The sequence below is a fragment of the Phaenicophaeus curvirostris genome, chromosome 2 (assembly GCF_032191515.1).
Source record: "Phaenicophaeus curvirostris isolate KB17595 chromosome 2, BPBGC_Pcur_1.0, whole genome shotgun sequence".
In the NCBI taxonomy this organism is placed as follows: Eukaryota; Metazoa; Chordata; class Aves; order Cuculiformes; family Cuculidae; genus Phaenicophaeus; species Phaenicophaeus curvirostris.
This window is the reverse complement of record NC_091393.1, coordinates 38,355,494-38,383,451: the sequence shown is the minus strand read 5'-3', so window position 1 is coordinate 38,383,451 and position 27,958 is coordinate 38,355,494. Positions and strand designations below refer to the sequence as shown.

The following is a 27,958-nucleotide window of genomic DNA, read 5'->3' as shown; positions in this document are numbered from 1 at the left end:
TGTCTTGGCCAAAAAATTGCCAAGAGGGGCAGATGGATTCAGAAGAGCTCAGAGCTGGAAAACTCAAGATTTAAAGAAGGAGAGCCAACACTTTTGCTCTCTGGATTTCCCCAGTCTGTTGAGAACTCCAGAGTGATTCTAGATTCAGGCTTCTAATTCGAAGGTCATTCAGGTCATATTTTAACTCAGTCTTCAGAAATTAAGAAATTGTTGCTTTTTCTGCTTTTAATTAATTCACAGAAAATAAGACATAGTTTGGTATCTGCAGCAGTTTTTCAAAATTTTGCATCTAAAATATTTTAAATTAATTGGCCTTTTCATTCAAAATGATAGTGTTTATAGAGAGGATTTCTTTCAAATCCTCTTTTTCCCAAAGAGAAGAGAGAACAGGGCAAGAAAAGCTACAAATTTCCCTTTCTTCGTGTTTAAATTTTGCAATTTTTTTTCTAGGATATGTAAGGTATAAGTTTTCAAATGTGTGTATGTAGGCAAATATATACATACATAAAGATGTGAGAAATTAGATAATACTGGCCAGTTTGGGGCAGTGTATGAATATATTCGAAGCATATATTTAGTGAACACCAAACTGATAAAAATATGGCACATACTGCTTTTAGTTATCATATTGACACCTCTTGGAACTTCAGATGGAAGTATTAGCACTTTCATCATGTACATATCACCTCCATGCATATTCATACTGAGACTTCTATGCATAGTCATTTTTTTCTCTAACAGACGCTACATGGTTTTGTATGCACATCCACTGTTTTAAAAATTACATTTTCCAACACATCCTTCTCTTTAATTCTAAAAAAAAAAGATTATTTTTAAACAGTATTCTTACTATGCACTAAGATAGAAAAGTTAAAGACAGAGCAACAATTAATTAATATAAAATGAATAATATAATTTTATTGCTGAGAGAAATGTTCATCTTACTTATAAGTTCTCATGCTTCCAGCTTTCCTTTTAGCAGGACATATTTTTTTTTTTATAAAAAGGCTGTTTCCTTTGTACCTAGGCTATCAAGGTGTTCCCAGTGTGCAGAAGCCCCACAATACCTCCCTAGAGAGATAATCTGCTGAGTAATGGAAGGCTGCAGTAAGGTTACGACAGTATAGAATTTCCTCTCTCTTCATTTTGATAGTTGGCTCAGGTGATACGTGTTCACATTTTCCCAGTAAGTCCAGACACTAAAGGTAACACCTACTGCTCTTATTTGCCCTTCAGTTTCTTACTTTAGTCTGTCGATAAACATCTTTATGAAGCTTAATGTTCTTACCATATTAATTCATTCACCTATATTAGCTACATTTAATATTTTACTTACCATGAAACATGAAACAAATCTAATTAGTTCCATCTTTGTTTCCAGTCAGGTTATTAACAATTCATAATTAGGATAGAGTAGATTTTATATAACACATTTAGCCATCCATAAGCAAAGACTGCATTACTAGTTCTGTTGATAGCCTGCCAAGTGAACTGGGTTTAGTCACTTTACTCTGCTTACTCCATTCCTTCATCAAGAAAAACATTTAATGTTAAGTCCTTAGATCTTGTTCTAACGTCTGAGAACAAAATTTCTATGTATTATTAATGTTTGTGTTGCAATACTGTAACAGTCTCCCTGTAGAATAACTGAGTGGGATTCATCTCACTTGACACTGGTGGAAGAAGTAGAAGTGAAGCCTGAGTTAGCAGACTACCCATTAAGACCTGCTTTCCGCAGAGAAAGGCCACCTTCCACAAGTGACAGGTACTGTCTATCTCAAAATGGTATCATAGGCTGAGATGAGCTGCCTTTGGGAGGTACCTATTACTCTCCATTGAGACAGCCCTGACAGCCTGCTTAAATTTGAAACTTAGGGAATTAATCGAGTATCTAAATTTATGTCCCTAATACATTTTGGGGTGCCACAGAGTATCACTGCTCTGAAAGATGGGATTCCTCTGTTGTGCTTATGAGCACCACTCATGTTATCTTGAATTATCACAGAGCACCTTAATTGCCATTAAATGCCTGTGTCTAGCTACCTGAATTACTCTTCATATTTTAGGGCATTGCAGTTGAAGGAATTCTTCCTTCTCTTCACATATCATACGATGAGCTTTACGTATAGGCTCAATGTTACGGCACTTGGACAAGAGATATTTTGACACCATGCTTTCACGTGCAAAACCATTATTTCTTCAAAACTGAAAATATTGTTCCTTCATGGAAATGAATATCTTTTGTCAGTCAATTATATATTTATCCACCCTAATATGCTATTGGTATTTAGCTTTTCTTAGGTAACAAATTTTGTCATCGTAGTAGGTTTAAAGTAATAACTCTGTGGTTTATACCTTGAGAATAATTATTCTTGTCTGGTTTTATTTGCTTTCTTTTTTAAGAACATGTTGTGCCTGCAAATACATGACTTGTTTTCTGAAAGAGTTCTTCCTTCTCTAAGAGAAAAGAAAATCAAATAATATTGATCTAATTGAGTACTTACTAACAAGTGTCTCAGGAAGGCAAATAATTTGGGAAAAGGAGATAACATGTTTGTAGTTTGGCCATATCTATTAGCATCTTAATTTCATAAACCTGTAGACTGACCTTGAATTGACCATGCATTTCATAAGCTTAGAGGAACAGTTTACACAACCAGATCAGCTACCACTCAAGAGAGCAAAAGCAGTCATCTGACCCATCACTTGAATTAAAGAATACATAAATCATAAATCTATAGAATTTGAATATGGTTTTAAAATAAATCCCCGTAGTGATTTTGCTTTTCAGCTATATTACAAGCATCAACTTCCTTTACCAATGTAACAAGTTTAGTTTTATTATCCTTAGCAAAGCATCATATCATGGGGTTCATTCTTTCAGATGACCTAATTCAGCTCCCATTAAAGTCAATGAAACTACCTTGTTGGCTTAAGTGAAAGCTGAGTTGTATACTACACATAGAACAGCTGTGCAGGATCAGTTCAAAAGTGCATTTGCTCCAGTACCCCATTTCTGACAAGAAAAGGAAGTGTGCTTATGGAAGGAGTCTAAGAAGCAGAGCAAATATAGAATGATACTTTAACTTGTACTCTGGCTACTGCCAGTAATTTGCATTTCAGAGACTTTGTGAGCTGTATGTTGGAATCACTTCACTGTTTAAAATCTTTTGATGGATTTTTCATTGAAAGTCTTCAGTCTGCCTCTGAATTCACTTATACTTTTGACATTCACAAAATGTTCCACAACTGAATTATGCCTTATTTGAAAAATTACTTCCTTTTGTTTATTTTAAGCCTCCTAATGATAATCTCATTTGATTCTTTCTAGTCCTTACATACTGAAAAATAATGGATAATCAGTCTTTTATTCAGTATCTCCATGTTGTTGATAATTTTATAGACTTAAATCAAATTTTCCTTCTACCAATATTCCTTTCTGAACCTGAAGACTTCCAGTTTATGTGATTATTCCTCACAGGGAGGTCATTGCCCAATCTCATCATTCTTCTTTGAAGAATTTGTAACTACTTTGTAAGTCTCCCAGAACTGTCTGTAGAATTCAAGATGTAGGCACACCAGGAATGCTTGCAGTGACATGATGATGTTTCCTTTTGTATTATCCCTTCCTTTTCTACGATTTCTTTGTTATTTCAACTGCCCTGAGCAGTAAGCTGACATTTTGCACAGAGCTATTTGCATTCATTTCTTCTAAAGACCAAGAGCTGATTTTTATGACCATGCTTCAGTACACATGTATACTTAAGATTGTTCATACCAACATACAATTGTTTGCCTTTTTCAACATGAAATTTTGTCTGCCATCTCATTTTCCTGTCATTTAGTACCATGAAATTACTTCTGTAACTTCTCAATTAGAGATTTTTCTGCACTAGCATGAATTTTATATCATACCAACTGTTTCACTATTCAACTTCACTGTTCAGCTCCCTATTCAACTTACTTTCCAAGTCAGTTTTGTCTATTTATAATGACAAATTACAACAGAGACTCTTTAGAGAAATGATTACTGCTCATTAGTTATTAAATCTGTCCATTAGAAAGAATCATAATTCTGATGTAGTCCTTGGGCTGAATAACAGTGTCCTAGCTTCCCACCTCTCTGTGGAAACGCATCCTCTGAGATGCATCTCTGTGAATTCCAAGTCCCAGAGTTTCCTTTACCTGATACATCCTCCCTACCAGGCAGGTGATTATGCCATCACGTTTTTAATTTGGGATTAAGCTGGTGTTTACTTTTTTTCAGTGGCAATTGTGAACATTCAGGCAGGTGTGATGCCCTCCAGCCAGTCCAACCACCATACTCTAAGGTTTCCAAATGGTCACAGTCCCATCTTTCAGGAAAGCTGGACTCTGTTCTCTGCACTGAGTAGGCAGATTTTAAAGCCCTATTAGTACTGACAACAGAGCTTCTCTGAGCAAGGCATTTGACATATTCTAATCTGTGGTACATTTGGGGGTTTGGGCAAAACTGTTTCTGGTAACCTTTTTGAACAAAAGCCTCTCCTCTGCCAGACCTGTAAGTGCTCATATGAGTTAGTATACAAGGGTATTAGTTTCACATCAATAATTGAATTATACAAGAATATTTTCCCTATGGAGATACAGCCAAAAAGGTACATGCATAGCCAAGGCACAACAATTTTTCTGCCTCTGCAGAACTGTCCAAATAGTTCCTAATACAGGCCACATGGAAGCCCATGCAGTAATATGGGTGTGTATAGGAAAAAACATATGTCAGCATAGGGAGTAGTAATCAGGGGGTAAGGTGAGGCCAAATTTTGTTATGCGTGAAGGATTTTTTCATGTTACGGGAGAAACTATGGAGCTGAATCTCTTAAGTTAAGGAGTTGTGGAATAAGCCGCAGGCAAACTCAGTTCTCAGTCTTTCCAAAATATTTTAAAGCTTTGGATAAAGCTTTAGATATAAATACAAGTCAACAAGGGATTTAAATAGAAAAAGATATATGAAAAGTAACTAGTATATCATACACGCTACTTGGTGAAAAAAAATACATGTATGTATTAGGTGTATCTCTACAGGGAGCTGTGAAAACAACAAAACCCTTGAAGTTAAAATAATATCTAGCATGCTTTAATCAAAAGCCATGTGGACCTTTTGGATGCTCTCTTCCATCATTGCTGTGATTAACATCATCTGTTCTTTCTGGCAAGCAAATAAATAGATAACTAAAACATGCTCAGATGCTCTTGCCTGAAATGTGACAAATATTCCTTGCCAGCAGATGAGAAACATCTCTTTCCCAGGGATGGACCAAAGTCAAATTGTTGTGAGGCTTTTTTTCAGCTTACATATGCATGTGAAATCTGGGACTAGTGCACTTCTTCAGTAAAAAAAAAAAATCACAAATATAACTGTCTCTTGAGGGAGAACTGATACAAAGTATGTCAAGATATGTGAATAACTGGATGAAATTGATGAAATCATCTGCTTTTTTATCCTTTTTTCTGAAGAAAGGGTGATTTCCTTAAATACGCAGTCCCTATTTGTCTGGCAGGCTCTTATGCCTTCCTATTAATTTTTTAACCCATTGACCAAACTTGACAGAAGGTAGAAGTCTCAGTGATATCTATAGAAAGAAAATTAGTACTTGAACTAAGCTTTTGTTGCAGTTATTATTTGGGTATATAAAGTATCTATTTTCATTATTAGAATATTTTCTTTTACTGTGTGGAAGGGTTGTGTGCCTGGATTAAAATTTAGAATGTTAGAAATCATAGTTATAATGAAAATATCCAGGTTTGATTGAATTTTGCGATCTGCTTCATTATCTGCTGTAGATTGATATTTAGAGTGCTATATTAAATAAAAAAATAGGAAACAAAATTTTTTCAAAAGAAAATATCTCTGTACATTAAGGTGAACATGGAAAGCACAGGGCAGGCTGCATGTTTTGTAGTATGTGGGGCCAAGTGGTGATTTGTTAACCAAAAACAATAAAGATATTATTGCCTTGGTAGGCAAGAGACCGTGGGATACAGAAGGGAGGAGAAGGTTATTTCAAGAAAAGTCGACACAATTCTCATGAATCAGTTTATTTTCCAAGCTAGATCTTAGATATCAGTTTTCCATGGAGGAAAAGTTACCTAAGGTGTGCAGATTATCTAATACTGGTAGTTTTCTTGCAGGCAATGAATTACATAGACCTCTGATTTAATCTGTCTTGGCAATTCTTATGCTGCTATGAGTCTTCTAACATCTTTGGTGTAGCTTTATATCAATACAAGTCCTGAAATTGTTGTCAATACATGCTTTAAACAAGAAAAGCAAATTTATAATTGTAGGATGACTGGCTAACAGAGAAACAATGAAAGGTGAAGGAAAGAGTGTTTTTTATGATAGGTATGTATGTGTGCTGCCCATGACAATGGAGTATACAAACAGCATAGTTAACAGTAACCAATTAATTACTCTGCTCTTACAGGTGTTTTTACAGATGCTTTCACAGCAGTCCTTTCAGACACCTTCATGCTTTTAAAATGCTTTTTCTTGAAAGCAAATGCTCAGATAATTTTCTTTCTCAGAAAGCCCACACTGAGAGAAATGACTTTGCTCAATGCCGTGGGGGATTAAAAAAGGAGTTTGCTTCATGCTAAGAGAAAGTACTTTGTGCTAGGGGGTGAAGTCAGGAAAGTACTCCAGTCAAAGTAAAATATGATGGAAATAACAACAACGGGAGTTCACTCTGTGATGAGGGAAAGGACTCAACTTCCCCTCCTGTACAAGAGAAAACATATTTTTTAATTTGTAGGTCACACATAAAATATAATATTAAGAAAAAAAAGAATATTTAAAGAAAATACTAATCTATAACATGTTATTGACAGTTGACAAGAGTACTTTGCAAAGTAAACTTGGTTAAGAAGTTTCAGATGAAAATTTTAAGCTTCATATTTGGGGTGACTGCAAACAGTTAAAAATTAAAGGTTTATTTCAGCCAGGAAAAAAAAAAAAAAGGAAAGATAGATTTCTCTTTAACACTTTTTAAACAGAATATGGAAGTCTTCCATGTGATTGTTCTCTGTTTTTCAGACCTTAATACCAGAAAGCCAGTTCATGGTTTGCGGGTTTAGAGTTTTCCCCAGGATGTCTGAATTCATGGTGAAACCAAACGAATGGTTTGCACACCTCTAATGATTTTTACTTTCAAAAAGCAAGTAATCATTCCCACTTCAACAAACTTGATAAATTGAATAGATTTACAGCAGAGACATATTTTACTGGCAAAAGAAACTGTTCTTTAGTGTTCCCTCAAATGTAATCAGGAAATGATGACAATGAGACAATGCTGCCTTATTGCCTATCCCTTTGCGGCTGCAAGTCACCTTGCAGAAGTTAGATAAAAGATTGCATTAAATAACTTCTAGACATATACTACACTCTGAAAATGGCAACACACTTTACTCTCATTTTATGATCATCCTAGCACTCAATTCAGGTCATATGCCCTGTCTTTGTGAATGCCTGTTTCTTCCATATGCTTTCACTTACTCTCCTTGCTGGTTTTTACACTCCTGTCCCTTTCTTTCCTTTCTCTGTCATAATGTCCCTGTGCTTTTTTCCATTGTTTCTTAAGAGGCACTATTCAATATTGGTTTTCTTCTTGTTCTCTGAAACAGGTGGATTATTTTTACTATGAAATTTCTATGCCTAAAACTGGGGCTGAAAAAGACAACAGGCATAGAAAACTCAAGCCTGCTTCTTCCATATCCAAGGAAGTTTGAAGTACAAAATGCATGTTCTAGTGTAGAGACTTATCAGAAAATTTTTACTAAAGTCAGCAATATCTACCATACCTTTAAGTCCTTCCTTTCTAGACGAGCAGAGGATGTGCCTAAAGAGGAAAGAGGAAAGAAAATAAGGGTCGTGTTCAGGTGGTAAAAATGTGCATCTGTTGGATGAAAGACCAAATAACGACTCATTCATTTCATTGCCTGTCTAATGCCAGGATTTCACTCAAAATCGTTTCAGGCTTGTGATGCTGAATTATTTTTATTCATACTGGATTCAAAGGCAACTAATGACTCCCAGTCCCTTACATAAGTGAGCATTAACAAATAAGCTGACCAGGCAGAGATAGAATCTGCAGGAGAAATCTCTCTAGACAGGGGTTTCAACTCCATGGAGAAGGATTGGCACCCTGGAGAACAGCTGTCTTGGAAAGCTGAAAACTCCTTTGTAAGCACAAGCATTGGCTCCAGGCCACCTGTAGGTCTCAGTGTAGCTTTACCCTGGCCAGCAGTTGCCCTAGCTGCTGAGGGCTGCTTTCAGGTCCTCTGGATTCTGCTGCACACCTCTCTAGCTCCCACTCCCCAAAACTGAAGAAAGGAAGAAAACAATCCAGTCTCTTCTTCCCACCACATTCATGGATCACTTACTGTGAAAACTCACATCACCAGGCAGGAGGAGAGATGTGCTTCTGGTGGAGAAAAGACCAGGTCCTTCGCCTGAGGTGAGGCATCAGATATCTCTGGTCTGTGCTAGAGCACCACAACTCCATCCCCTTCTGCAGCACACAGTGCAGCCACCTGCAACAGACCACCTGGGTGGCACCTGGGGTGACCGTGGTGCTCTGAGGGAATGTGTTCCATGGGGTAGGACAGAGACACCAGGCTTCCCTCTCAGGCGTCATGAGTTAGTACAGCTCAACAGGTCTGATGCGTGTTTGTCATTTTGTGTATGCATGTGAGAGCTATTCTGCAATACAATTTGCTGAATTAATTTCTCTGATGCACTCAGACTATTTTTTTCTTTATAGCTAGCAGAAAACATAAGCTATTTTTTGTTCTGGAAAACACTAAATTACTTTTTCTTTGGTGAAGGAAAAAAGGGAGGAAATATTTAAGGTTTGCATGTTCTCTGGTAGCTGAAATTTTGAAAAATGTTTAGTAGCTTAAATGCCAAAATGGTCTGTCTTATCATGCAGCTGTAAAAGGCAACTCGAAACAGAGATTTTCATACATTATTTAAAGCCTTGTAGATCTGTTATTTCCTGAAGGCCATTCTAAGTTCTTGATATGTTCTGTTTGCTAGAATTTTCTCAGCATAGATGTCTTGAAGATACAGGTTAAAAATAAAAAATATATCATACAAATAGTAAAAATGTCAGAAATTGGCAGAGGAAATTCAGAAGATTCTTAAATGTTAAAAAGCTACATAGAGGACTGATGCAGTATGTCAGAGTTAGATTTTAGTTTCCAGAGACTTCAAAAGTGTTTTTCACTGATTTGGGTTACTGATATTCTTAAAGGACCATCTTGTCAGCCAAGTATTAACTTTCAAAACTTCCTTTGATAGATCTGTAAGACAGTGGTCCTTTAAAAGTTCATGCAACTCCTTTTCACATGAGATCTAATAAGTAACATCCCAGGTATATTCCAGATTTCCACAAGCATAATTGCTTTTCCCTTAACAAAGGATCTTGGACCCCTAAGAAGGATATTGAAGAGTTAGAGGGAGTGGCCCTTCATCCTACAGCACCACAGCCCTCTGCACTCTGGACAGGGCAGGAGGGCGCTCACACCTCTGCTGCACTGAGCTCTGCAGACAGGCCCCAGTCATACTGAATGGCACATTGCAGATAACCACAGTTGTAGGATGTTATGCCCCCTGTTGTTTCTCATCTAAGATTCTGGTCCAGAATGCAGGGAATTACGTGTGGGGTTTTTTTCACGTTTGTTTGGGTTTTTTTTTTTTCACGTTTGTTTTGGCTTTTTTTTCATAAGCTTGCCTTGTATGAATGAAAAGAATATTATACACCCTTTTATAAGCAGGGCATCATATAGAATCATAGAATCATAGAGTCAGAATCACCAGGTTGGAAAAGACCCATTGGATCACTGAGTCCCACCATTCCTATCAAATACTAAACCATGCCCCTCAGCACCTCGTCCACCCGTGCCTTAAACACCTCCAGGGAAGGTGAATCAACCACCTCCCTGGGCAGCCTCTGCCAGTGCCCAATGACCCTTTCTGTGAAAAACTTCTTCCTAATGTTCAGCCTGAATGTCTCCTGGCGGAGGTTGAGGCCATTCCCTCTTGTCCTGTCCCCTGACACTTGGGAGAAGAGGCCAGCTCCCTCCTCTCTACAACCTCCTTTCAGGTAGTTGTAGACAGCAATGAGGTCTCCCCTCAGCCTCCTCTTCTCCAGGCTAAACAACCCCAGCTCTCTCAGCCATTCCTCATAAGGCCTGTTCTCCAGCCCCTTCACCAGCTTTGTTGCTCTTCTCTGGACTCGCTCCAGGGCCTCAACATCCTTCTTGTGGTGAGGGGCCCAGAACTGAACACAGTATTCAAGGATATATTCAATATATCCCAAGTAACAATATCATTATTAGCAGAGCCAGGAAAGGAAGCTAGAAATTCTGCCCTGTAACGTGCTTTAAACGTAAGACCCCAAAAAACCACAAACCTTGCCTTGCTGCAAGGCAAGTGAAAGGCAATAGCCCTCCAGCCACTGCTGGCTACAAGTATCACCTTGGAAAGCAAGAGATGTGGTCAGTGCTACTGTGTGCCACTAGAAAAGTTTAGTACCAGGACTAAGCAGTGAGGCAAAAGGGATCTTCCCAGCAGGAGTTCCCGCACCTGCTCACTCTGCCAGGGCTCTCCCTTCCTTCAAAGGCTTTCATTTTTATCTATATTTAGAAGAAATGCAGATGTGAGGGGGTGGAAGGGACTGCACAATAATTGCTCTCCAAAGCTGTAGAAGTTAAAGCGCCTGCAATAATGCTTTTGACTCATCCTCTTCTTGGCACTGAATCAGCATCTTAGAGCAAAGGAAGGACTGCATGCAGCAAGGTCATATACAACTAGTGATAATCAGCCTCACAGTGCTAAGAAGTAAACCCAGCTTATTTTAGCCACTTTAGTAAAATCATTATGGAGAAAGGTTACCCAGGACTAAAGGGATTCTAAGCATTCTTTCATAACTGAATTAATATCATGCAACAAGAAGTTGCAATCTGAGATGTATTCCTCAATATTGTGCCTTAACCATGCTCTCACTGCCATGGCTTGCCTGAATGAAACAGCCCTGTGGATGCCTTCCAGAACTCCACCACACATATGCACACTGGTGGTGACACCAGACCGTGGTGAGTATATCAGAGTCAGTGTGCTCACTGGTGAATTTTCTGTGCCTTCATATAGGAAAGAAAAGGATGCCCCACCACTTGTTTTTAGCGTGTTACTCTCAGTCTTGCCTTGGTTAGGACATTATGGTAGGCATGGATGGGAGAAGTCTTTCCTCTTTAATTCCTCCCAGCCTTGCCGTGAAGATGGAAATTAGCTGGGCGAGAGGCAGATAGGGGCAGCCCATTCCCTCCGCGAACTGCATGGAAAGTAAGGATGCAAGTTTTGTTTGCACTCATCTTGGCTTTCTATAAACCAGTTGCTGGTTTTCATAGTTTCTAGCTCTCAGAAGTTTTCTGCCTTGAGTATTTGCTTTGTTTTTTTTCCTGAAAACTAGTCTCTCGCTTCAGCTGTTACCGAGGGGGAGGGGTATAAAATCACCTTGAAAGAAAGATTAGTATAAGTTTTCTTCTTATTTCACTCATATCTATAGGTACATGAACTTTTATTTGACTCGTAGCTATGCATTGGAAGGCTTTCTAAAAGGGCTGTCGTTATCAAGGAATTTCATATACTAATCCCCCAGCTGACATAGAAGCATACAACAGACTCCCAGCTCTTAATTCATCTCAGTTGTATGGGAGGCAATTTGAGTTCAACTGAATTGTTTCACCAGCCTACAGGCACATATCAGCCCTCAATATTATATTTAGAGTTAGCCAGAAATTTTTCTCCTGAAATGATTTTCAATAAAAAACATGAGCATTATTGATGAAAATGTTTGTGATTATAAACTACATTATGAGATGCCTTTTGAAATGATTGTTTATTTGTTTTTGCTGGTATCTGTCCAGCTGGCTAAAGAAAAATAAGTATCTTCCAGATTTTCTTTCTATTTTTTTTATCAATCTTCTGATGGAAAATGTGGAGGGGAAAATGGCAACAATGTGAAACAAAGCTGCTTTTTTGAAAATATTCTTTGTTTAGAAAAAATGCCCATTTCTCACTCCTTGAAATTTTAACAGCTCTGATTCTTATGTGTACGTGAAAGGAAGAGAAGAATTATTCCACTAACTTGTCCCCTTAAGCAGAAAATCTTGTCCATATGTCTTACTTGCTCATGGCTTTTAGCCATTTTTCATCGTATTTTGCCCATTTACATCCTTTCTCCACCCCCTCTGTAGCCTCATGCCATTTGCAGAACACTTGCAGGTGCTGTTTTCCACTGGCATTCCCCAGGCTGCTCCTGCACCAGGGTGACTGCTTAGTGCAGCATGCTGGCAGGGCTCCACAGGGAGCCCTAGCCAAGATTTCCCCCCTTTCCTTCTTGTTATATCAATGACTGCAAAATATACTCAGCAGAATTTTGCATTCAGGCTTACATGGACTGAGCACAGAGTTTTGATGGAGTGACCTAACTTATCACAAGTTTTTACTTTTTTTTTCTTTCATTTTTTTTCACTTTTTCATGTGTGGTCACAAGCAGAAAGGTTGTCACATTTTCAGCTTACTCTATATAAGAAAAGACCTGCATACAGTTAATGGAATTCATAGGAGCAGTTCAACTGTGTGGTTAGGTTCAGAACATGAAAGATCATATATCACTGTAACCTACCTAACCTTCCCTGTACTAAATGACAAACTGCTGGAAATAGCCTTTGGGTCAAGTCTCACATTCACTAAAATACTTGTCCTTCAGCTGAGGACTCTGTTGAACTCATGCATCTTAAATCACACAGTCTTGCATAAATGCTAAATACCAATTACGATTAAAAAAAATAGTGAACAATAAAGTCCATGAAACAGGTCAAATCAAGGCTTAATTATATTTAGAATTTATCTTTTTAGGTGACCTTAGAAGATAAAAGTCTGCACTCCTAAGAGTTTATTAGGTTGCTACTGTACTTCATGCTGCATCTCATACCACCTTCAGAACCCATTCATACTACAGCTTGCGCTTATGCAGAAACTGATTTCCAGTTGAACACTACAAGAAATAGAGCATGGTAACATGGCTGAGCTCACAGGGTCTCAGCTGGAGCAGAGAATCATAGAATCATAGGATCATAGAATCACCAGGTTGGAAGAAACCCACCGGATCATTGAGTCTAACCATTCCTATCAAACACTAAACCATGCCCCTCAGAATCTCGTCCACCCGTGCCTTAAACATCTCCAGGGAAGGTGACTCAACCTCGTCCCTGGGCAGCCTGTTCCTGTTCAAGATATTCAAGTTATAATGGCCTGCAGTATATAGATTAGACATATGATTGATAATCTTTCCAGATCTTGTACTATAAGCTTTGCAGTTGCTTATTGTATAAATTAAGTCAGTAGGAATACTATCAATGACTGAAGTAGAAGTTTTTGCATGACCGAATGTTTTATATTCTATGCCTCAAGAGTACTCAAACCTTTCAGTAAGCAAAGGAAAACAAATCTTTTCCTAATTCCTTCATCTGCTTTTTAAAGTATGTCTGCTCCTTTGTTCCCTTTAGAACAAAAATCAGCCTCCACAGGAGTGAGGCATGGAGGAAGCCTCTCTAAAGGTTTTCAAATTTTCCTTACGTACTTTAATTAACAGATGTCAACAAGCAGTTTGTAAAAGGTTTTATTTCAAAGGTTTTATTTTACATACAAGGCATCATTTGCCGAGAAAATGTTATTTGGAGCATTTCAAGGACCAATATAAAATGCATTTTGAAATAAAGTAGGCTTGTGCAGTTAGATGCACAATGAAGTTAGTAATTATTAGTAAGCTCTGCTCCAGGTATGCTAAATACTTTCTGAGCAGCGTTCTGCCCTGAGGAGCAAACACACTAAGAGGAGACAACTGAATAGTCAGCAGACACTGAAAAAAGGGAGACAAGAGATAATTTATATATCAAATCAGTCAATTCTCTGCAAGTTGAGCTTTTCCTGGCAGAAGGCAGGAAAGTAACGTATATGCTCAGGGAGGTCGGGCAGTGAATATACAGCTTTTAAGTGATGGAGAAGCTGACAAATTCACTGCTTTGATGTGAATTGAATTGCACCAGGGTTTTCAGAACTGAGTAACCTGACTTTGTGTAGGGCACATGGTATAAATAGTAAAAAAGAGAAGGAGCATGGTACTGAGTCATATGTTTTGAGATAAGATACAAGCTGCTGGCAGGGAAATGCAGGATCTATTCTGAGCACAACAGCAGAGAGGACTCACAGAAGACAGGTGGTGAGGGAGGGGAGAGAAGGTAACAGTGCTGGAGGTCAGGAAGAGTAGCATACATACAACAAGCACTTTTCTTCCACATTTCAAAATGTGATGTCAGCACAGTAAACATATTGGTAAATAACAATATTTAAAAGTTTATTCCTGCCCTCTTCTCATTCCTAGAAATTGCACGCACAGGGCAGCACAGCACTACCTCAATTTACTCTGTCATATCCCCTTCTGCACCTGGGGTGCTGCAAGTGTATTATTACTGCTGGCCTCTGAATTTAATTCAGCAGCTCCTGATGCAGAGATGTAATCCTCTCTGTCTGCTGAGCTATGGCATGTGCTGTGCTGTCATAGTCCACAGTTGTAGAGGAGTCCCTTGGAAACTATTACCAGCCACTGGAATTTAGAAAAGGTCCAAAACTGCTTTGAATTACATCCCAGATATGATTAATGCAGGCATGTAGTGCAAACTGAGCTTCTGTAAAGTGCAGGACAATGTCATGCAGGGCAAGGAAGGAAAGCAACAAGACTAATTTCTCTCCCCTGTTGTTTAAAAAGTCACAATACATCTGCAGTTTTTTAAATGACAGCTAAAAGGAATTCTGACATAACTGTGATTATTAGGTGTTTGATATGTCTTCTGATTAGTCTTTGTTTGAATTATCTGTACTGTAGGATAATTATACACAATTCCTTGTATTAGCACTATAACCTAATCACATCTATATAGCTTTGTCTGACTTCTGTAATTGCTTCTATAATAGAGTCAGTGTAAAAACAGTAACTTGAAGTGGTTAGTCATTCATTATTTTCTCTGTCCCTGAGTAAAAGGAAAAGAGATGAGCTAATCAAATCCATAACACTACCCAGTCTTTTCTAGAAGTAGCCAGAAGTAACAGAAGTTGTTTTTACAGGGCAGAAAAACACTTTAATTATTTCCCTAAATGATTGCACAAAATTCAATGTGGAGCTCCTAGAACATCTTCCTTGAAGCTGCTGTGGGTTTATTTACATCAGAGAGAGATTTCATGTAATTGTGTGTAAGTCAAAACCTCGTTTAATAAAACTGAGAAATTTATTCCTTTTATATCCAGCACTATCTTATTGACAGATTAAAAGATAAAATACAGTGCTAATCAAGCGATATAAATGAAAATAACATATGTAGTATTTATAACATGCAGTTAACTACCTTGGCTTATATTCTGGAGTGAGATAACCTGGCACTGTCTTGCAAAATTAAAAGCATTATGGCTAAGCAGCTAGTTCTGTATATTGAGGCAGAAAAAAAGAGGCTATATGTAGAGCTTATTGTTTCATATCGTTGAGGTTTAACAAGGCCAAATGTCGGGTCGTGCACTTGGGGCACAACAACCCTATGGAGTGCTACAGACTAGGAGAAGTCTGTCTAGAAAGCTGCCTGGAGGAGAGGGACCTGGGGGTGTTGGTTGACAGCCGACTGAATATGAGCCAGCAGTGTGCCCAGGTGGCCAAGAAGGCCAATGGCATCTTGGCTTGTATCAGAAACGGCGTGACCAGCAGGTCCAGGGAGGTTATTCTCCCTCTGTACTCGGCACTGATGAGACCATTCCTTGAATCCTGTGTTCAGTTCTGGGCCCCTCACCACAAGAAGGATGTTGAGGCTCTGGAGTGAGTCCAGAGAAGAGCAATGAAGCTGGTGAAGGGGCTGGAGAACAGGCCTTATGAAGAGCGGCTGAGAGAGCTGGAGTTGTTTAGCCTGGAGAAGAGGAGGCTGAGGGGAGACCTCATTGCTGTCTACAACTACCTGAAAGGAGGTTGTAGAGAGGAGGGTGCTGGCCTCTTCTCCCAAGTGACGGGGGACAGGACAAGACGGAATGTCCTCAAGCTCCGCCAGGGGAGATTTAGGCTGGACATTAGGAAAAAATTCTTCACAGAAAGGGTCATTGGGCACTGGCAGAGGCTGCCCAGGGAGGTGGTTGAGTCACCTTCCCTGGAGGTGTTTAAGGCACGGGTGGACGAGGCGCTGAGGGACATGGTTTAGTGTTTGATAGGAATGGTTGGACTCTGATGATCCGGTGGGTCTCTTCCAACCTGGTTATTCTATGATTCTATGTCTGTGTAATATGTAGTTATATGCAATGCATGAAGAAGCATGAGTATAGCATACAGGCTTATGAAAGCATTTATATATGATTTACGTAAACTGTGATTATTTTTTTGGTTAAGCATTATATAGAGGTATAGGTAACCACTATTAGAGGCTAGTATTATTAAAGGTATAAATGACACTGTTTAATTTACTAGTGTATATGTAGCCAATGGACTCTGTAAAACCGATCATTTTATGTTAATCACCAAACATAGCTATAGAAAGTCCCTAACTTGAACAGTTTGAATCTGATTAGATGAGATGGAGAGAGGAAATATTTTAGGATATGGTGCTGAGATATATACACTTAAACACCCATTCGGTTGATAGTCATTACACGAAGGGGAGACTGAACTTGGATGTCCTGAGTCTTAATGAAATATCTTAAATTCAATGACCATTGTTCCCTGCTAATAGCTGTCATGTTCCGTCATCCCTTTTTGTCTTATTTTACACACTGCTGTACTTCCTTTTTTTAGCCAAAGTGTATAATGGTCAAAGATAACATTGGTGCCACAGGATGAAACTTCCATTAACAAGTTGATGATGTCAGATGATGTTACCAATTTATATTTTTAAAACTGCAGATCTGTCAACAGAATACTAACAGAGAAGTTATATTTCCCCGATTCATCCCCAAAAGATTTAACAACTAAGCCAAGGCCATCAGCCTGAACTGATGTCACATTAAAGCTAAAGAGCTGTTGCTCAGCATCTTCACAGCCCCAATGCTCTGCAGGTTTGTCTTTTGTGGGATCCCTCCCAATAGTCTACTCTTTCTGCCATGTCACGTTGTCCCTAGGTTGTGCCCAGGATAGGTACCCCTGGATACCAGGACCAATGAAGAGGCTTTACAGTGCCTGGAAGAGGCACCACCACAAGCCTTTCACAGTCATGCCCTGCTGAATAACTGACTTCTAACACTGGATTTAATTAGACTTCACATGGTCAGCTAGAATATCGGATTAGGCCCTAAACTGGAACAGGCTGCCCAGGGAGATGGTTGAGTCACCATCCCTGGAAGTGGTTAAAAGGCAGGCAGATGAGGTGCTTGGGGACATGATTTAGTAGTAGACAAGTGCGGTTGGAGTTGATGATCTCTAAGGTTTTTTCCAACCTTATGATTCTATGAAAAACTATGATACTGTTAAAGATTCTATCAGCCTTATGCTTAGCTACTGGAAAACACCTCAATGTTTGCAAGCTATTCTCCATGGCCATTAAAGCTCATTAATTGGCTGCTGATATATTGAGTCAGCTTCTTTTATTCTGTTTCTCCCTGTTAATCACATGGATCTAGGAAATGAGGGTTTATAAATAAAATAAATCACTAAATATTGCAGCATAAAAACATAAAGATGGGCTATATAGAGAAAATAACAGCCCTTACAGAGAGCAACAGAAATTTTATGATTGTACGGGCAATAGTTATGATTCAAATGGAACCATACCTTCAAGAATATCTTTTTCTTTGCAGAATTTATAAGAGGAAGACCTTATTGCCCAGCTGTGTTTTACCCAAATACCATTAATCTGTTCCATCCTAACGGTCACAATACTAATAGATCAGAACAAGGTTTCCACATCCATACATTAGAATAACTTTTTTTTCCTCCCTTGTCTGCACATCTTTTGTCATCTCACCTAGTAATATTTGGCATTTTTTAAAGCTAGAGCCTACAGCATGCAATTTTTTTACTGTGATTTAGATGTCTAATTAGTATAAGAACGTGTCATGTCGGGAAGTACAGGGGAAAGTAATTACAAGAGAGGGGCAGAATTAAAAAGATGTCAGCAAGTGTTAACCTGAAGACTGATAGGAGAAAACAGAATACCTGTGTTGTCATTGTGTTAGCAGAAGGCAAAACTCCACTACATTATCTTCTGGTAAGATGCACCATATTAAATGACATGAGAGATTATGAGGAAAACAGCACAGGCTGAAGTCTTTGAACAGGAATTCAGCAGAGCTATTCACTTAAAACTAAATGTAGGAGCTCTTATGTTCCTAGGTACAGGTACCTGCTAAAAAATGTTATTAAATATCCACATTAAATGATACTGTTGCAACAGATTTTATTATGATATGGAATTGGGTTGTCTCCAGGATTCAACAGAGGCAGATATAATTTTCCAAGCAAATAATATTAAAATATATACAAATTGGGGTTGGAACTAGATGATCTTTAAGGTCGCTTCTAACTGAAACTATTCTATGATTCTATGTCTGTATGTGTACACAAATGAAGTCTATTGTGACCTCTATACTTTTCACAGCATATAAACTCTGGGAACTTGACCCATTGCAAATTCTAATCTCTCCCTCCCACCACACAATAGTTTATCAAAAACTTTTTTTTCCTAGGAAGCAGCTATCTTCTGAGAATTAAAAGCTGTGGACTGCATTCTGCACTCACACACAAGTCTATCTATTCTGATTGCCTTTAGGGTGGGCTGCAAGGCAAGAATAGCAAAGGACTTGTTGAGATCTGGACCATAGCAGGATGGGTGAGCATTTTTTCTCTCAGAGAAGGATAGAGCCTTTAAGAACACACAAAGAAAGAATGACAGAAGAAAATGGATATCTGTTTTATCAACAGCAAATTTCCAAATTCTGTCCCTATTTGCAATTTCAAGAACTAGGCGAAACAGAAATTATAGACATTGTTGCAGAAAAGCAGCATGTTAAGTCTGTTAGTAGGAGTCATTCTCCTTGTGGGAAGTAAAAGAAGGTAACACCTTTGTACACCAAGGGAAAAGCAAACCACAAAACTCCAGAGACCAGGCTGCTGCCGGTGGAGCTCCTTCTGCTGGCTTGGAATATGCACACTCTGCTCTTGATAAAAACTGTCAACATAAATGTAGGCTGCTGCTGTGTCTGCTCCTGCAACTGTGCCAGCAGTGTCGTGGCTCTGCAGCTGGGATATTTCTGGGCACCTGCCCAAACCGCCTCCCCTCAGCACCCTCTGCAGCATTTTATCCTGAGGGCCCTGCACACCTTAGTCCCTTCTATCCATATCTGATAGTTTGGTAATTTCAGGATAATGAGATCAGTTGACAAGGTTTAATACCAAGATGAAGGGAATTATGCCTTATTTTTATCCTTCTACAGACAAGGACCATATATTGTAGCAGCATTCAACAGAACCAACCAGGTTAAATTCACAGAACCCTCTAAATACCTAATCGTATTATCAACAACAAAAAAAATCTTTGTCTGGAATGATTAGTGGCTGCATAAACAGTGAAAAGTGCTGGTACAATGGTAGTTGTACAAGCACAAGGGTATATAAAATAAAACAGCTGGTTAAGATGCACTTTACTTTTAAAAATGATGTGTCTCTGGACCAAGGAGGTGGCAAAAAAAAAAAAAAAAGGAACAACAGATAATTCTCAAACTACTGTACTTTCTTCAGAAACAGCTGGGTAAATCTTTTCTCTGGAGCTATTCAAAACTTGATTGGACACTTCAGCAAAAAGCAATTGTTAGGAGAAAACCTGCACAGGAAAAGCACAGAATAACAGGTCATCTTTTCCCAGCTAGAGAATGTCTCAGTAACTGAACTAAAATTATCCTTGCGTCCTATGGGAATATATTTGATGATCCTCAACAAGTTATTTCTAGGCCTGGTCAGCATAGGAGAATTTTTATTTTGTGGAACAGATGAAAATCTTAGCTTTGTTTTTTCCAAAAGGATATGTTTTATGTATATTTATGCTCATCTGATGTATGTAAATACCTGATGCCTATACACCAAGCAGCCATCTGTGTAAAAGTGTCAGGCAACACAATATGAATCTTCCACTAAATCAACGCCAAAAAAATGATAAAACAAGTATTGTAATACTTGGTAATTGTGGTGTAACTTCATCAGGCAAGAAATGAGTGGAAAGATTCCATTTCTTTTTCTCTCTTCCACTTACCCCAGCTGCTAGATAGTCTGATATCAGTAAAGGTTCAAAAACTCAGTAAAGAACTTGGACTGATGGGTCGATGTTTTAGCAAATTGGGAGATTTTTAGCACAATAGGATTGTGGGAATGCTTGTCTCCAGTATATAAGCCTACCTATCTCAATAGTCCGTTTCTTTCCTTTCCCTCTCCCAGTACCTGCACACTCCCAATATTCTCTCTCCAATATCAGCTTTTTTTGGAGAGAAAATAGAGCTGTCTGGGAAGAACTGATTTGCAAAATCCCAGCCTTGCAAGGAAGCCTTGCAAGGGATGAAGCCAGAGCCTCTGTGAGAGCAGGCAGCACTGGTGGCAGCACTGGACTGTAAAGACCAAAATATTTTAGGGCATACGAATACCACAAGGTGCACCTATAACTAGTTAGACAGTGCCAGGTTCAAACACTACCCTACAGTTGTTTGCTAATGGCTAACACGCTTCCCGACATGCACTTGGCTTCATGCCAGCCAGCACTCCCTAGGCCAGTGCTCCAGTACCATTCGGGAAGCTGGAAGCAAAATAGATCAGGTCAACCTTATTTAAATAATATTTAGCTGTCTGGGTGCAAATTGCTTCTAAGGCCAGAGAATAGGCTATGGGCTACTTTATTTACTAGTACAAATGTAATGATGGATACTACAATACTGATGACGCTTCCTGGCTTTAACATCTTTTGGTACTGTGTACGTTCGGCTTCGCAGTGCTACTACATTATGAGGTATCTGCCTCTAACATGAAGGAACTGTGCATTCAGCCACACAGATGGTTGTATGTGTGACTGCTATGGATATGCTGGGAGAAATGCTCATGTTAGGACAGGGCTTATACATGCGTACCTTATAGTGGAAAATCTATCTCTCTAATCTTCTGTCTCTAGAAGGCTATTTAAAATGGTTTTTTAGCAGTATGAAGATGCAATACTGTGCTCAGTAATTCCTATGAATTCTTGTGGCAGGAATAGTGTTCTCCTAATCGCTTACTCCTGAGAAGCATAAGGGAAATAAAGCCATTGTTATTAGCGCCTGGACTCTGAAAGATGCCACTGCAATTTTGTCACTATGCTACAGAGACCTGTCCCTCAGCATCAGATTTTCAATTCTTCCAAATTAATCCAAAATTCAGTTCATTGCCTGTCTTTTAAAACCATCCTTTCTGTCTAAAAGTGGGTTAAATTATTACCTTAATATGTTCCACTTATAGATATTTACTTTGATGGATATCCACGTCAGTTAACTTTGTTTTATTTTGTAAGTTTTACTTAAGATAAAAGGATATAGATGCCTCAACAGACACAGGATACACAACACTCATTTGTACCTTTGCATCTACATATCTATTTATGTCTCTACCTATAAGACCCATATAGCCCTGCTTACCCTCATGTCTGGGCTAGGATTATAAAAGTAAATAGGCAGGCACTTGCCTGGCTTTTCAAATACAGATCTCTACTGTCTGCCTTTTCCATGCACAAGGTAGCAGTGTCTCAGTAGGGGTCCATGCTTCTCGCAGGTGGAAAAAAGAGATGCTGCTGACTATCAAGACTCTTGATAGGCTTCTGTGCACCTCTGAGCAGCAAAGGATGGCAGCCTTTCTCCTGCTTCAGGACGCTATATATCAAACAGCTTGTCAGTAGCTGAAGCCAGCTGTGACACATGGGACCACAGAAGAGGGAAGGGGCTGTAGCACTGTGTGTGAAAGGGTGTTGGGAAACCTGACTGGAAAGGAGCAAGCAGCAGACATCAGTGATGGCAACCAGACACTCAGTCTGATACAACTGTCAAATGTCCAAAGTTGCCTAAGACTTAAACCCAGGTTTAAGTCAAAGGACCCCCGTGAAAGCCTTAGCTCTGTGAATCTTTCAAACACCTACCAGCCTAGCCTAACCAGTACCCAATGCTTCACACAAAATGCTCCTATTTCTAACACCAATACAATATAACGCAGTCAGGTGCAGAAATTTTAACAGTGAGATTTAATAATAGTAAAAAAAAAAAAAAAAAAAAAAAAAAGGTTGGTCTCCAAATACTTTTCTTCTAGCTGTGTTTTGATATCCTTTGGACTCTATGATCTCAGGATCAGAGTTGTTGCAATCCTGAACTTCTGACAAAGCCAAACCAGCAGGGTTTTGTCCCTGGTTCTCTAATGTTCCCACTGAGGCCAGAAGTTCAGATCTGTAGAGGTTTGAGTTCAATCCACACTTTTACTGGGATCAGATTGATTGAGATGGGGTGATTTTTTTTTTCAGTTACACTTCAGCATTAATTAATGCAAAACCTGATCTGATTAATAACTAAGGTGTTGCAAGCCCCAACTGACTCAGGAATAAATGATTAGTGAATGGAGCTTGCTGTCAAAGAAATGATTGAGGACATGAACTGAAGAGCATTAAATACATTTGACATCAGAATTTTAAAGCTGATAAGCAGAAAAGTACCTTGTACTGAGCATAAACCAATCACTGATTGAGAGGGTGAGGAACTTACTTCCCCATTAAACAAATTATTCTACAAATGTACACTTTTATTCTATTTTCTTTTGTTGTTTCTTATTTACTTTGTCTATTCAGTTCCAGGGAGAGGGAAAAATCCAGCATCTTTTGGACTCCATTGCAAAACATTAGGAATAACTTGCTCAAATTCCATCAGAATAGGGGGAAATAATAGTCCCGAAAACAGGAGTCTGAGCGTGCATGCCTGGAGGCAGCAGAGCCAGCACTGAGTGGTACATACCCTGTGAAAGGGCAAGGGTGTCAGGGAGCAGGAGGTACCAAAGGCAGGTTTTGTCAGGCAGTTTGGGCACTGGTTGGGAAGCTGGCAGCTGCTTGGGCTGAACTTTCCAACCTGTCCATAGCATGACCTACCCTGACCACAGGGAGGAAACGACTATGTAGACAAGCTGTCAGTCTGACTTAGTCTGGTAATATTCCTATCAGCAGTTTCTGGGATTTTTAGCAATGATTCATGTGTACCTGTACAGAGTTGTCGCTTAACAATTATTAAATTTTTGAGCATGTAAACATGCTCAAAAAAACTCAGATGACTAAGAAAATCAGTTGATGTATTTTTTTTTGTGTTACATTACCTTTTAATCTTTCGTTTCAGGAAATGTGATGTGAAATAACAGAACAACTTATAGTGGACTATTGTATTGGAAGCATAAGTGTGGCATTGAGTCTGGTCCTTTGTAAGTCTTGTGCCAAATACATTGTGTCAAGTGTTTTATACAGAATGTCAACTCATGTCAAGAGTTGTGTCACATACAGAAATCATCTGCCTCTGTGAGTAATCATAAGGCACTAAAAAGATGTAATGCTTGAATCCTGAAAGCAAATTCCAGAACTGCAACCCCAGGAGAGAATTTTCTTTTGCAGATTGTGTGCCAGTCTTTTTCTGAATTATTATCACAGATGGTGAAAAATTCCCACAGCCTTATCCTCATGTTCTTTTTCATTCCAAATGGAGTCCTTTATGAAATACCAGCATGACTGCATATGTTTGAACTCTGACTGTCCACTTAAACGTATGTTGCACTTCAGTGGTGTGGTCTCTGGGAGAGACAGTTAGGCTCTGTTTCAGGAGGTTTAGAACAATTTATTTTCACCCGGAGGCTACTGAAACCTTGCCTAGTATTATCCCTGCTAGACTATACCACTAAACTAGAACAGTTGGAGTTGAAACACAGTCTGTCATTCTGTGCTTAAGCCAATAGAGATGCAAGCTTCAAAAAGTCAGTTCCAGTCCCTCGCTGTCCTCTACACCAGGTCCATGTTCCTGTCACTTCCCTTAGCTCTTGCCAGTTATCCTTCGGCTGCAGTTAGTGGGATCTGTTTGCTGATCCAGTGGAAAATGATATGTGGCTGGCTCTGAGTTCTCTTGGTCATCAGTCTGATGGATGCTTTCAGACACGGTGCTTCAGCTCCCTCTCCCTCCCACTTATGCCTTGATAAAATGGAGAATTTATAGTGGTGGGATCCCTGTAATTAGTTTCTATCCTGATGAAAGATCTTCAATAATAGTCTATTTCTCTGCAATTAGGGTGAGCCTATTTAACTGACAGGAAAGCCAAATTTAAAATTACACAGGTGATCTTATATCTTAGACTTCACATTTTCTTGTCTCACCAGCTATATAATGCGTATTTGTTACTTTGAATAATAGGTATTCAGAACGAATTTTGGAACCACATAGTATCAAAAATCTAGAAAAGAAATCATAGGAGCTGCCAGTATCTGCTGTAAGTTTGGGATGAAATTATTGCTCATATTTTTCAGCTAAGGAGTGGATGAATTTCAGAGGGGGCATGGGGAGAGCTGGGAAGAGCTGGCCCAACCTTTCTAGTGTGCCCACTGTTTGTCACCTGATAGGGGCAGAGCTGACTGCCCAGCAGTCCTGCCCTCATCCCTCCCCCTCCGGCTTCTTCTCCCATGCTGGTGCACGGCACTGGCCTGCCTGCTATGATTGTACACTGCTTGTGTTTGTAACCCCTGGGTGATAGCCCATCACGCTTTACAAGGGTAACTTACTTCAACTCCTGTTGGTGGAGCGGCATAAAACAGCTGGAGTGTGCTTATGGACTTGCCATTTAATGGGATTTTTGGTGAGTAGTGGTATAAGCCTTATATATCTGGTACTGGTACACAGTGTACAAGCTGTACTAAAATGGATCTGTTCCACTGGAAATGGGATTTTATGCTTCCTAATTAAGCAATTAATTTGAGTTTTACACACTATTTTGTAAGTGTCAGGAGACAAAGTTGAGAACAAGTGCATATTGTATTTGCATCAGGAACTGAGAGCTAAAGTACTGTGCAAAACTAATAGTATGCAAAGTTGATTTCCAGAGTAATGTTTGGATGCATTTGAATGAATAGTTATTTTTACATTTTTCTTCACTAATTTCATGTAATCTGGTTTCAACACCCCTCCAACAGAATATCAGTTTAAAGGAAGTCTTGTCTGACTGCTCTCTCTGAGTGTCCTTGAAAGTCCTTCTTTATTCTTACTACTGTTCTGTTCTTTTCCACTGGGAAACATATGTTGTCCTGTAACTCTAAACTCATAAGAGACAAACGTCAAGAAAACTTGGATGGTTAAACAAAAATTTATTTGCATGATCTGAGACTGACAGCTGTTTCATACAGTTCAGGCCAGTCTATGGAAATTTTGAAAAATAAATTACCAGCAAAATCTGTTTCCAAGTAAAATATGCTCAATGTGTTCCATCAAAATGATACTAGTTTTATCCACTGTAAACAGAGGTTTTGATAAACCTTGGTTCATTCACAGAAAAGAAACCAATCCTTTTGCTTAATAAAGCAACAGGAAACTTGGTTAGTATGAGCACAGACTCATTTACCATACAGTATTTTATTATTACATTCACTGATGTATGTAAACAACTATAAGCCTAGTACAGAAAAAAACAAGAGAGGGAGAGTCAGCATTGTGCTCAGTGTTACATCAGTTCTGCACCACTGAGGAATCCACTTTATTTAAGGAGAATCCCCAGGAAAGCAGTAAAAGGGGTCAACAAGCTGCTTGTTGAAGTGGGAAGACTCTGGTTATATATGTCTAAAATGTGGCATAGAAAAAGGCATGACTGCTCATTTTATGGCCTGTTGGACTTCACACAGAGTCTCCTTGTAGCAGAGAACATTTCTAAGGTATTGCATGCCTTCTCTAGGCTCTTGTTTTCAATGTTGCGTGCACTTCTTTAGTGTGAAAACTAAAGCCTATGGAGACTTTATGAACTAAAAATTCTCTGAGGTGAGGTGCTGAGACTCTAGGAAAAATAAATGGTAATGTTGGACCTCTGGACATCTGTACTCCGACTCTTCTGTATTCAAAAATCAATGTCTGACAAAGATGTGGTTTCAGAAGACCCACTGTATGCAAGTGGATATTAAAATGGTACCAATGGTATTATAGGCAAACTGGCATTTGTTAAGCATGTGAGTAGTATTATTAGCATGACATATGCCTGGCATTTGAGTAACAGTCATCACTATATCTGAAACAGAAGGCACCTTCTTCATGGGTCAGTTCTCTGCTGAAATCTGTAGAGGGTTGAATGGAAACTAAATAATCACTAAACTCAGTGCAGTTTGGAGAAACTTCCTGGTCCCAACATCTCCCATGTAAACCTCAGACTGAAAGAAAAGCTGCAGTTGACAGAGGAGGCTTATTCAACAAAAACAACTGAGATGAAGCAGACACCTTCATCATGCAAGTAAAGACATGTAATAGCAGCCAGCGCACCTGCAGTGTGATGAAGTGCCCAGCGTGTATGTGGCAGCAGTTCCACAGGCTGTGTACTGTGTGTTTTGAAACTAAATCTTTCTTCCTCCTATTGACTTCTTGCCCCCTGGTACATTGAGTTGGCTGCTTGAGACACTTTTACTAAGTACAAAGTCAATTGACTGTAAGTGGTGATGAAGAAAATGTTGTGTGATTAATATTACAGTTCAAGCTCTTCTGATCAGTCACAGAAAGAGCAGTCAAATGAACTCAACTTCATTTCGAAGAATCACACAGTGTTAATGGTGGAGAGTCTGCCTGGAGCCCAAAGGGAAAAACAAGCCACTTGAGGCAAATCTCTCTTCTTTTACATAGAACAAACTAGTCGAGCAGTGTTAAAAGCTGCCTATTGATTTGTGCCTGGACGGAAAGCCATGCAGTGATGTAAATTAAAATGTGTCAAGAGTCAATATTGATTTTGTTTCTTTTTCTTCTTCTCTTTTTTAAAGCAAGGCCACCACCCTTGGGAAATACTGTTAGTTATACTGCTAGGTTTGTCAGTGAGTGAAGTAAGACCCTTTTCCGGAAGACTACATATGTCCAGACATCAATTTTCCTTCTTTCATTGAGGTAATATGGGCAGCATGCTGAGAGCAGCTACGCTGACAAAATTTCTTCTGAGAAAATTGCTAGGTGAAGAAAAAGAAATGGCAAACAGAAGAAATAAAATGTTCAAGAAGATAAATTTGCTGGGCTGAGCTTGCAGTCTAATACTTGCAGAGTAAACCCAATTTAAAAAAAAAAAATCTTTGCTTGCAATACATTTGTGTAACAATATAAATTATACTCAGCAGGAGCCAAGGACAAGGGAAGGGTAGAAAGAGAATCTTGCTGTCCCTAGAGAGGTGTGCACTAAGGTGGAGTAGACCTGGCAGGAGTTTTCTTTCAGAAAGGTGGAGGGCCCAGGAAGAGGACCAATGAGAGTCTCTCTTTTGAGTGAATGCTAGCAGAGCAATGGGTGATCCCTAAAGGTTTATTCAAATATATTATTTGTTGAGTTCACATAATCCTCAGCTAGGGATATACAGAGTAGTTTAGTAAAACACAGCTAGCAGTTGCCTATTTTTTTCCCCTGAAGAATCAGATGCACACTGTAATAACCACTGTTCTCAAAATCAACGTTACAGCTTTTTCTATTAAATGACAAACTGCAGCTGGGCTCTTTTAACCAAAATTTCTACCTTGCTGCCTCTTAGCAAGTAATATTGTTCCAGTTCTTTGGCAAAGACTCCTTCATAGCCAAAATAAGTTCTTCTCAATCTGTGCCAT

General features: G+C 39.1%; 1 protein-coding gene across 8 annotated transcripts in view; it reads left to right on the top strand.

Moving 5' to 3' along the window:
* The window catches only part of HS3ST5 (heparan sulfate-glucosamine 3-sulfotransferase 5), a 206,272-nt gene that overhangs the window by 142,318 nt on the left and 35,996 nt on the right, over positions 1-27,958 (top strand). The window contains exon 1 of one of the 8 annotated variants that reach the window (XM_069851743.1): positions 24,811-24,989. The exons of the other annotated variants lie outside the window; for them this stretch is intronic. The gene's annotated coding sequence lies outside the window, so the exon portion shown is untranslated. Of the gene's footprint in view, positions 1-24,810; positions 24,990-27,958 lie in introns of those variants that run through there. 8 annotated transcript variants of the gene reach the window in all.